This window comes from Lissotriton vulgaris, chromosome 2_2 (genome assembly GCF_964263255.1).
Source record: "Lissotriton vulgaris chromosome 2_2, aLisVul1.2, whole genome shotgun sequence".
Classification (NCBI taxonomy): Eukaryota; Metazoa; Chordata; class Amphibia; order Caudata; family Salamandridae; genus Lissotriton; species Lissotriton vulgaris.
This window is the reverse complement of record NC_141688.1, coordinates 55321672-55333992: the sequence shown is the minus strand read 5'-3', so window position 1 is coordinate 55333992 and position 12321 is coordinate 55321672. Positions and strand designations below refer to the sequence as shown.

At 49.6% G+C, this 12321-nt stretch overlaps 1 protein-coding gene across 1 annotated transcript in view; it reads left to right on the top strand.

Moving 5' to 3' along the window:
- LOC147729003 (cholesterol side-chain cleavage enzyme, mitochondrial-like) overlaps positions 1-12321 on the top strand; it is a 228275-nt gene that overhangs the window by 140258 nt on the left and 75696 nt on the right. The window lies entirely within an intron of this gene.

Sequence of the window (12321 nt, the reverse complement as noted above, 5' to 3'; positions counted from 1 at the left end):
TTGAGAGCATCCTGGAGCCAAATGGAGACAAGTACATACACAGTCAACACTCTGTGACTGACATTACTACAGTTATAATAAAGAGGGAAGATCGGATGTCTTCAAGTAGTTTATTCCCAGCACATTGTCCTAACCGGTACTGTAGGCATCCAAACCATCCTCATCATCCAACATGCCTCACATTCCTGAATGCCCCCAGAGAACCAGTCAAACTCTATGAGACACAAACACAGAACACCAATGTCTTCTCTACTCATCCATGATTCAACATAGATATGTATCAATCATCCAGTCATCAGATGCAACAAGCAGTCTGCAAAGGTATCACTGTACCACTAGAACTACTGCCAGATTCCCATTCTCACACAAGACATTATCCCACCACTATATATGCTTATCATGCTGCCCAAGTCCACTACGGCTCCACCATTTCTTTGTAAGGGGACAACTGCACACGTCCACAAAGTGCCCTAGGGAGCCAGAAGCAGGAGGTTAATAAGTAAACATCGGGTGTGGTAGGACTAAAGGATATCTAGAAACAATGTATCGTTGAACATTTCTAATCACTTTGTGTTTAAGAAGGGTGTGCAGGAATACTGTTGACGAGTTGAGGAGCTCCCCCTCTATCAGTAGGAAGACTCTTGCCTTTTCCATACTCCGTTTTAAAGATTGAACGCCTTTGATTCTGTAGCTATAGTGGGTTTACTGGTGAAAAGGATTTCAGAACATAACATCTATTAACGTACATACCTATCACAATGGGCCCGGTAATTCCTTTTTTTGGGCACTGTAGGAAAGTAGGATCTGCTTTCATGGTTATCCCCACTTTCTGCTGGTGTCAGTATATTTTTTGACTAGTCAGACTGGGGTCCTACAAATCAGGACCCCAATCACTGTGCTTCCTCTCTAAATTCGACATGGTAGTACGTCTGTACCTCCACAATTGGCTACTAGTGTACATTTGCACGTCCTTAGTCTATGGTACTGAGGTACCAAGGGCATAGGTCAATCAATCAATGATGGAAGGGGGGGTCGCTACTGCTCGAACAGCCAGGTCTTGAGTTGCCTCCTGAAGGCGAGATGATCCTGTGTCAGCCGGAGATGGGTGGGGAGGGAGTTCCATGTCTTGGCTGCCAGGTAGGAGAAGAATCTGACTCCGGCGTTGGCTTTGCGAATACGTGGGATGGTGGCAAGGGCGAGGCTGGCGGAGCGGTGCTGGCGGGTTGGCGTGTAGAATGCGAGGTGGTTGTTGAGGTACATGGGGCCCGCGTCGTGGAGAGCCTTGTGTGCGTGGGTGAGGAGTCGGAATGTGATTCTCTTGCTGACGGGGAGCCAGTGCAGATCTTTCAGATGGGCAGAGATGTGGCTGTGGTGGGGGATGTTCAGGGTGAGTCTTGCCGAGGCGTTCTGAATGTGCTGTAGTTTTTTCTGGAGCTTGGCTGTGGTTCCGGCGTAGAGGGTGTTTCTGTAGTCTAGGCGGCTGGTGATGAGGGCCTGGGTGACCGTCTTACTGGTTGCGGTGGGGATCCATCGGAAGATTTTTCGGAGCATGCGTAGGGTGTTGAAACAGGATGATGAGACGGTGTTGACTTGCTTGGTCATCGTGAGGGAGGAGTCCAGGATGAAGCCTAGGTTGCGTGCGCGGTCCGTTGGCTTGGGTGCGGTGCTCAGGGCAGGGGGCCACCAGGAGTCATCCCAGGCGGAGGGAGAAGGTCCGAGGATGAGGACTTCCGTCTTGTCTGAGTTCAGCTTCAGACGGCTGAGCTTCCTCCATTCCGCCACTTCCTTCTTTCCTTCCTGGAGGCTGGCTCTGGCGGTGGCGGGGCCGTTGGTGAGGGAGAGTGTCAGCTGTGTGTCGTCGGCGTAGGAGATGATGTTGAGGTTGTTTATGTGTGCGATGGCAGCGAGGGGGCTCATGTAGATGTTGAAGAGGGTGGGGCTGAGCGAGGATCCTTGTGGGACGCCGCAGATGACTTCGGTAGCTGCGGACCAGAACGAGGGGAGGCGGACTCTCTGGGTTCTACCAGCGAGGAATGAGGTGATCCATTCTAAGGCCGCGCCTTGGTTTCCGCTGAGGCGTTGTATCAGGGTGCGGAGTCATACCGTGTCGAAGGCTGCTGAGAGGTCCAGGAGGATAAGTGCGTGGTTTCTCCGTTGTCGAGCATAGACCTGATGTCGTCGGTAGCTGCGATGAGGGCGGTCTCAGTGCTGTGGTTAGCTCGGAAACCGGACTGTGACTTGTCAAAGGATCCGGAGAAGAGTTGACTGTTGACCGTCTTCTCGAGATGGGTGGGAAGTTCTTGAGGTCCGTGGGGTCAGCAGTGGTTTTTTTCAGGAGGGCGCTGAGTTCGGCGTGCTTCCAGCTCTCTGGTAAGGTGGCTGATGCGAAGGAGCTGTTGATGACGTCGCGGAGTTGGGGTGCGAGGGTGGAGACGGCTTTGTTAAAGATGTGGTGTGGGCATGGGTCGGTGGGGGAGCTGGAGTGGATGGTGCTCATGGTGCGGGCGGTGTCTTCGGTGCTGACCGAGTTCCAGGTGCAGAGGATGGCGATTGGGTGCGCTGGTTTGGTTGTTGATCTGTGCGCCGAAGCTATCGTGTATGTCGGCGATCTTGCGGTGAAAGAACGAGGCGAGGGAGTCGCAGAGGTCTTCCGAGGGTGTGATGTCGTTGTTGCAGGCGCTGGGGTTGGAGAGCTCTTTAACGATGCTGAAGAGTTCCTTGCTGTTGTGGGTGTTGTCATCCAGGCGCTGTTTGTAAGTGGTTCTCTTGGCGGTACGGATCAGTTGGTGGTGCTTGCGGGTGGCGTTCTTGAGGGCTGTCATGTTCTCTGTTGTCTGGTTCTGGCGCCAGGTCTTCTCCAGGGAGTGGCAGGTTTTCTTGGAGTTAAAGAGGTCGTCCGTGAACCACAAGGCTTTCTTGCTGTGGGGCCTGCTGGGTGGTTTCTTCAGTGGTGCGAATTCGTCGGCGCAGTCGGTGATCCATTGTGCGAGATTGCGGGCTGCTTTGTTGGGGTCCGTCGTGATGGTGGGATGGTTCTGGCTGAGGGAGGTGGTGAGCTGGTCGGCGGTTATCTTGCTCCAGCTTCTGTGGGGGGCTTGTTTCGGGTGGTGGTGGGTTGTGGTTTTGTGAAGTAGAAGTGGACGCAGCTTTGGTCTGTCCAGTGGAGTCCGGTGGAGTGGCTGAAGGAGATGCGCTTGCTGGAGGAGAAGACGGGGTCGAGCGTTTGGCCGGCGTAGTGGGTGGGGGTGTTCACTAGTTGCTTGAGTCCGAGGTTGGCAAGGTTGTCCAGCAGGGTGGTGGTGTTGCTGTCATTGTTGTTCTCCAGGTGGAAGTTGAGGTCTCTTAGGAGGATGTAGTCTGGGGAGGCGAGGGCGTGCGGGCTTACGAAGTCTGCGATGGCTTCGCTGAATTGTGTGCGTGGTCCCGGGGGTCTGTAGATGAGGGTGCCTCTGAGGGTGGTCCTGGGGTCGGTGTGTATCTGGAAGTGAAGGTGTTCGGCGGCGGTGAGGGTGTCTTCCGAGCTGGTCGTGATGCGGATGGTGTTTCTGTGGACGATGGCAATGCCTCCTCCGGTTTGGTTGGTGCGGTCCTTCCTGGTGATCTTGCAGCCGTCCGGGATGGCTACGGGGGTTGAGGAGGCATTCATCCAGGTTTCGGTGAGGAAGGCGATGTCCGGTGCTGTTGTGTCTAGGAGGGTCCAGAGTTCAACTGAGTGCCTGTGGATGGAGCAGGTGTTGAGCAGGATGCACTTGAGGTGATTCTTGCTGGTGTAGGTTTGGCGGGTGCTGGTCCTAGGCGGATGCAGGTGAATTTGCACTCCTGGCAGGTGAAGGGTCCGTGGGAGCGTTTCGGGGTGGCCAGATAGCAGGCGGGGTTCCGGCCGGTGTTGAGTGCGCGGAAGGTGGCGGTGTCGTAGGTTCGTCGGGTGCATTGGCATCATTGAGGTCCAGGGTTCCTGGCTCTGCGCGTGGTCCAGGCGCGGACGGGCGCAGATGGACTTGCCTTTGGTGTGCCTTTGGCACACAATCGGCGCACCCCCTGCACGTGAACGCTGCGCGTAAGCGCCGGCTCCCTACGAGGCGAAGTGGGAGGGAGGAGCAGCTGGGAGGCGGGAGCGGGGCGACCAATGGGGTTACAGCAGAGAAGGGGGCGGGGCCGCGAGGGAGCAGCGGCGGCAGGAAGCGGGAGGAGGGGCACACCAGGGTACAATGTGACAGGCTCAAATCCGGGTATTTACAAAATGAGGGCTACAAGACAAGTGAGACCAAGAGGGCACAAATCATGAATTCACAAATGCGGGCAACAAGACAAGGGAGAACAACAATGCGATGGGCTCAAATCCAGGAAATTCACAAAAGGGGCTACAAGACTAGAGAGAGCAAGAGGGCACGAATCAGGAATTCACAAATGCGGGCATCAAGACAAGAGAGGGCACCCCCCACGCCGTGCGGCGTGGGGGGGTGCCCTGGTGTCAGGTCACATCGGGGGGTTCCATGGGCTGCAGCATGTAGTATGCCGCCCATGAGAGATCACTCAAACTGTGATTACAGGCCTGCGATTGCAGCCTGTGTAAACTGGTGCTAGCACCAGTTATGGCAGATATAAGTTTTCCTCTATCTGAGGTCTTTACACTTAAAACCTATAACTCACTCCTGAGGCAGGACTTTCAATCCTTAAGTCAGGGTGCTGGATTATAATTATAAGTATAAGGTGTCCCTGCATGAGCAGGACACCCTTACAAATCCCAGATTTGATTCTCCAGTCTCTGTAAGTGCGGTCAGCCATTTTGATAAATATAGTGGCTATGCTTCATTACGAAATAGCTAACTGTATAGTGGCTGTGCTCAACCTGGGCATGTTTGGTATCATACATGTTGGGATCATACCCCAACACCCTTACTGGTGTTATAATATAATTCCTTACACCAGGGGCTCCTCTGGGAAGGCCCCAGTACTCCTGATAACAGCCTTCCAGAATATGCCAGCAAGCTAGTGCTACTGTCGACCTCTGCCAGGATTTTGCACTCCTGCTGATCAGCATGGGAAGGTCGAACCAAAGGTTTCCTGTCACAGGTAGGTGTGTATTTCGCTGGGGTGGGGACACTTGATAGCGCCACCAGACTGTTTTGAAGGGCACCTTTGGTGCCCTCCTTGCAAACTCTAGTTGGAACCAGTTCAGGGAATCCTTAGCTCCTGCTCTGGTGCAAAATTGGACAATAGACATGGGAGTATCCTCCCCTCCGTCCAGCCCTTCCTCTGGGAGGGACTCCTGAGTCTTCCTAACCCCTTTCGTAGGTTATCAAAGGGTTTACCTGTGGGTGGGTCTTCAGATTCATTGTGGGACAAGACTCAAACCTGAAACCACTCCACTACTTGACGATATGGACACTTGGACTTCTGTGGACTTTATCAAAAGACCTGTGGACATCAAGGACACCTGAAGTAGTCTCTCATAAAGTGAAGGCGTCACTCCCCTGCATTTGCAGTTCCACAACAAAGCTGATTAGTCTGCTGCTCTTGACGTCCCACAGACTTTCAAAGGTGGTGGTTCTGCCACTTAATTGAGGCCTGACGTGTCCTCTCAGCAAGTTTGAGGCCAGTATCCCTTGTCAGAACCACATCAACTTGCCATTGCCAAGGCTTGTTGGCTCTGCACTTCAGGGATCATCTGGCCACATGAAGCTCCAGCCTCCAGCATCTCTTTCTGCCAAGATCAGCATCTTCACCACATTCTCTAAACCATGGCCTACTTGTTTGCTAAGCTGCTTGAGGTCCTCTTGTGATTCCTGTGCCTTTAGTGTTTGAGTTCTCTAGAGGTCCTCTCCTGCTATAGTGGGCTCCACTGCTTTCTCTAGACCTGTTCGGACTCTCCTGCACTTGGTGAGTCCCTTGGACCTTGCTGGCCCCAATGTTGTTCCTTCATCATTTTCTACGTCTGCTGCTGCTGCAATGCTTGTTGGTACCCCTGCTGGATATCGACCCCCTGGTTCTCGACTTACGATGTGGGACAGCTCGTGAACAGCTCCTGGTCTTCCTCAGCATCACCTGGTCCTCAAAGCTACAGCGACAAGGTCACTGTTGTCACTCTTGCATCTTCCGTCATCGGTGGGTATTGCTCTTCAGTGCATCCTGGTCACCTCCTATGGACCCCTCTGCTTGTATGGTCTTCTCTTCAAGAACCCACCCTTGGATTCCACCAGCCTATTGCACAGTCCTCCATTGTGGTCTATGGCGCTTTTTGACGCCGCTTTGCACCTATGCATCTGGCTTCCCTGGTGTAAGTATCCTGGTTCCAAGGGGTATCCAGGGTTGGGGTGACTCTCCAACCTTCTGTCTTCCACTGGGTTATTCGGTGTCCACTGGAAAGCGTCCTTCTTCTTCAAAACTGCAACGCGGCTTTCCTATTCAGTATGCAGTCTGTGTTTCTACCTTGCACACATCCTGCAATGTGGATCCTGGGTAATTACATTGGGTTTTTCCTTGCGTCCCCAGCTCTTCTGAGTTTCCTGGTCCAAACTTCAGTCGCAGTTTGCATAGTATATGGTTTGGTCTCCCCTGTAGACCACTCTATATTGTGCTTACTTGCCTCTTGCAATTAAAGCATTCTTGTGTATTTCTGCTGATATCTTAGGGTAGGAGATATACCAATGTGTTAGAGAGTGTTGTGTAATAAAAATACATCTTTTTATAACTATACTGTGTTGTTCTTTTCCATTTACCTTAGACTACATGATTCGAACTGGTAAAGCAAGCTCCATAACAATCCTTCTGGACTTAGCCTGAAGGCTGCTCTCCACAGCTACCACTTATAGAGCTTTTGAATGTTGTGTAAGACCACTAAAACCACCGTAAGGGTTGTCTGGATTAGTGTGAGGTGCTTCTCTTAAATATGTATGCACCATATCTTAAGCCAGTCTCCTACAGGCACATACATGCTCTCATTTGAGCTTGAACTTGGAATACAGCCTTGCATCAAATAGTGGGAATTTCATCCCACAATTAGCAGCCAGGTATAGCTGCTTCAGATCCTTGAAGCAAAGAGTGTTATTTGTCATTTGGGACACCTGCTAATGAGTGGAATTATGTGCAAATCATACATGATTCCTCATTTTTCATGTGCTGATTCTGTACTGCCTAATTTGTGCATCCTATGTGGTTGCAAACTAGCAAATGCCCAATTTGCTCCCAATTTGTGCAGCCCATTCTCAATCGTGCCCTAATGTGTTAATGAATTAAACACCAGTGTTGAGAAGCAAGAAAATGTACGACGTGATTTTTGGGAGACTGGCCATGTAGTAGCCTGCTTGTAGCATTTAGTAACAATGTAGCAATTTGGGCGTCTAGGAGAGTAGAGTACAGCTCATTTGCCATTAAAAAACCTAAAAAGCAACCTGACAATTATACATTTATTGTCATCTGCTAAAATTGAGTTTTTATCCAAAATCCAAAGGTAGATTTGCAAATGTTGAGATCTACAGTACTGAGGAGAACCAATGAAATGAAATTAAATTAAATGACATTTATACAGCGCGATGGCTACCCTAAGGCTTCCCAGCGCTACCATCTCTTGACTGGGTGAGAGCTTTCTGCTTAATTCAGAGACTCTGTCCCTCACCACCCCTTGTTGTAAATACAGCAGAGGACTGAGCAGAAGAGTTACATACAGTTCCTGAAAAGCTATGTTTTTAAAAGCTTACGGAAGGCCAACAGTTTGAGCTCTTTCCGAAGATGAAGTGGAAGCATGTTCCAGAGAAGAGCGGAGTGATAGGAGAAAGACTGTCTGCCACATCTGGCTCTTTTTATTCTAGGAGGTAGAGTGAGAAAGGCCACTGTTGAACGGAGGTCTCTCCTAGATTGGTATGGGGAGATGAAGGATTGGATGAGGGCAGGGCCAGTCTTCCAGAAGGCTTTGTGGGCTAAGCACATGGCTGTGAACTGAGTCCTTTCCTGGATCGGAAGCCAATGAAGGGACTGTAGGACTGCCTTTGCTGACTGCTGGCGGGGGATCTGTAGGAGCGAGCGGGCTCCCAATTCTGGATTATCTGGAGTTTATTGATAGTGTATTGTGGGGCTCCCAAGTACAGGACGTTTTCAAAGTCCAGGCAGGAAAGAACAAGGGCCTGGACCATGATCTTTCTAGCTTGAAAAGGGAGAAGGGGAATGATCTTGTGAAGCATCCTAAGCAAGCCGAAACAGGTGGCTGAGAGTTTCGCTGCTTGATGATTGAAGGTAAGTGAACGGTCGAGCCAGATGCCAAAGCTCTTGATCTGGTCTTTGGGGACTGGAGCAGGCCTGAGATATCTGGACCAAAGCAGATCGGAGTTGAAGGAGGGGGAATTGCCTAGGAGCATAAGCTCCATTTTGTCCCCATTGAGTTTGAGGCATGAGAGTTCCATCCATCTGGCAACCTCCTCAATGCAGCCGCCTAGGGTGCTAGATGACCTCCCGGGGTGGTTAAGAGCCACCACGAGCTGCATGTCATCTGTATAGGTGATGATTTTTATACCAAATGGATGGACAATCTCCACCAGGGGTTGCATATATACATTGAATAGCGTGGGGCTCAGGGAGGAGCCCTGGGGGACCCCACAACTAAGAGGCAACTGGTTAGAGACATCTCCTTCAAAGACCATAAAAGAGCGTCCACTCAGGAAGGACTGTAGCCAGATTAATGCAGTGCCTGCCACTCCCAGGTTTTTAGTCTGAGCATTAGAGTGTTATGATTGACAGTGTCGAAGGCGGCACTGAGGTCGAGGAGGATGATAGCTGCAGTACCCCTTTGATCCAGGATCTTCCTTGCCTCCTCAGTAGCTGCCAGGAGGGCTGTCTCAGTCCCAAACTGGGGACGAAACCCAGTCTGGGAGGGATGGAGTAAATCATTTGATTCCAGAAAGCTCACCATGATGGTATTTATGTGTTTTTCAAGAATTTTACTCACCCAGGGGAGGAGAGAAATGGGGAGATAGTTGGCAAATTCATCCTGATTGAGATTAGGTTTTTTAAGCAGAGCTTTGACCATGGCACATTTCCAGGCTGGGGGAACGGTACCAGATGAAATAGAGGAATTCATGAGATCAAGGATAGCAGGACAGATGATATCCGAGGGTAGTGTGAGGATGTGGGGGGGCAGAGTCTGTGGGAAAGCCGTATTTAAGTTTATTAATGATTGGACTCAGCGAAACAGGAATTTGAGGGGGGAATTGTTCTAGTAAGATTTGAGGATGAGGTTGTGGTTCGGGCATAGGTAGCATACTATGGTGGATATGTTGGATCGGAAAGGAGGTATAGATGTCTTGAATTATTGAAATATATTGATGATTTCATCATAAGTATTACATACCTTCAACTTGGTTGGTGGGTGTCCCTGGTGGGCACCAGGGCACCCAACTATAATTAGAATTGCACCAGGGATGTGGTCCTTAGGGCCAGATAGGCTTAGAGAGAGAGGCTGCACAACCACCTCACCTTTATAATTTGCTGCCCCAGGGTATAGGGTCCAGGGAGCCTATTATTGCTTGAGGAGGAGGGCTGTGCTGCCCCCTCCTCTTTGTATTGGGATTGGGTCTCAGAGGATGGGGCTCTCTGGGCCAATAAAGGCTCGAGGAGGGGACTGAGTGCCTCCCTCTTTAATATATTTGTTTTGGCCTGGGTTTGGGATTCCTGAGCAACTATTGGTTTGGGAAGGGGTAGCATCCGCTCCCTTCCCCTTAAATATGGTATGGCCCTGGCCACGGGGCCACTATTAGGTTAGGGTGAAGATGTGCTCCACTTCATCTTCATGGCCCTGGGGAATTGGGACACTGGGTGCCTTTGGACTCGGGGAGGGGGTTCATGTGTCCCCGTCCTCTTTACAAATTTTGTTTCGCCCCAGGGGATGGGATCCCCAGGGTCAAAAGTGTCTTAGGGAGGAGGGCCACTCATCCCCTTTCGAAACATATCCCCCAGGGGATAGGGTCCATACCATGCACGATAAAAGGTTATGCAAGGTGTGGGGTTGGCTATACCTATGGTAACAAAATATAACTTAAAGTAAAAGAAAACCTAAACATTCACTGAAAAAAACAAAGGTTTAAGTTACTTTATAATTAGGTTATCTTTTTATGATTAGTTAGCTCAGGTCTATATAATTAAGGTAACTATGTCTCACACCCTTGCCAAGCACTGCTAATTACCCCACATATTATAACATTTATGACATCTTCTATGACATAATTGAAAATATCACTGTAACAGTTGGTATGCACCTTGCCCAAGTAGGGATCCTTGCTTCTAGTCGTGATAGGAGAGTTACATAATTTAGAACTCTGCTCACCCCATTGGTATCTTGGCACAAGCAGACAGGCTTATCCCAAAGGCAATATGTAAAGTGTTTGCTCCCAGGCGCAGAGTAACACAGTGAAAACACTGAAAATTGACACCACACCGGTTTAGAAAAATAAAGTATTTTTCTCTAAACCAAACAAGACAAAAACGACAAAACTCCAACATACACAATGACTTTTAAAAGGTTTCAAACAATTCTTTACATACAAAACTATAGATGCGTGATTTTAACACAAAGTAACTCAAATGCGTCAAAAGTTACAAGACCAAACAGATGCAGAGAAGGGAAGTATTGAAAACCACAGATGCTGGAAGAGCAGTGCATCGATTTTCTTGGTTTCTTCATGCTTTTTCAGCTCCCAGCAACAGGAACAACCTGCAGAGGCCCAGAACTGGAACAGGCACCTCCTGGCAGCTCAGATCTTCCAGCAGTAGAGCTCAGGGAAGCTGGTGGTGAAGTCCTTATGCCTTCGAGATTCTTCACAAGCAGGTTCACGGCAAAGTCTCAGTCTTTATCCTCTCCTTGGCAGAAGCAACAACTGCAGGCCAACCCAGCAAAGCAACACACAGCAAAAGGGCAGTATTCCTAGTCACAGCTCTTCTCCTTGGAAGAGGTTACTCTTGATTTTAAAAGTGATTTAAAGTGCTGGGGTTTTACGGCTCATGTTTATACCCCATTGTCTCTTTGCAGTCTTTGTTGCAACAGTGTCTGATCTCAGTAAAAAACTATTCTGTCCTCCCTGTTCCTGCGTCACTGCAGGAGGTGGAGACAGCATTGTGCAGAGCATACAGAGCCTATGCAGGTGATAGTGAAAACTCCTACCACCACTCTAAATGCAGAAAGGTCTATTCAGCCTAGAGATGAGTCTCCCAGGTAAGGCAGGACAGTCCTCAACCCTCCTTGTGACTGTCTAGAGTGAATGCATATCCCCAGCCCTGTCACTCCAAAACCAGACAGTGAATACACAAACAGGCAGAGGCACACGGACGGTTAAACAAGAAAATGCCAACTTTCCAAAAGTGCCATTTTTAAACCCACAATTTAAAAAACACCTTTACTAAAAGAAGTGTTAATACATTCTGAGAGCCTAAACTCCAAATCTCTAGCTGTTCCGAATTGAAAGTTACACATGTAAAATGTTACAGTGTAGCTCCAATGATAGCCTATGGGACAACCAGTCTTTCAACAGTAAATGTAAATGTAAATGTGGCGTATTTGTATAGCGCGAACAGTGACCCGGAGGCATCCCGGCGCTTGTACTCCTACCACAAGGGAACCCCTCCTGGATTTCCTTGTGGGGTGTCCACTCCTGAGCATCCCATGGTGAAACCAGGCATCCCTTGTGTATCAGGGGGCCTTTGTGGAGACTAAGCAAGCTATTGCCCAGAGTTGCAGCGTGGGACCCATGCTTAGAATCGGCACTGAGGCGAGAATATCCGGTCAGAGGAATTTAAGCCCGAGACCCGCCGAGGCGGGAATCGAACCCTGGTCCCTGGCCAGAGTTCTGCATCAAGGTCTGCCGCTCTAAGCATTGAGCCACACTTCTCAACAGTGAAAAATGAAATACACAGTATTTTTCACTATCACATCAGGACATGTAAAACACACAGGCACATATCTCACCTTTCACATTTACTGCTCCCTGCCCATGGGGGTACCTCAGACCTACCTGAGCTGTGCCGAACATGTAGGAAAAGTGAAGGTTAGGGCCTGGTAAGTGGGTGTACTTGAGAGATTGACATGACAGTTAAAAAACAGCACGTGCAGACACTGCAGTGGAAAGTCTGAGACACATTTCCAGGGCTTCTCATGTGGGTGGCACAACAATTACTGTAAGCCCACCATTAGCATTTGATATACGGACTCTGGTACACTCAGTGCACTTTACTTTACTAGGGACTTACCACGAACCAAATATGCAAATCAGGGATAACCAACTAGTAATCGCAATTTATACAGGGAGCACTTGCACTTTGACACTGATCAGTACTGCCAAA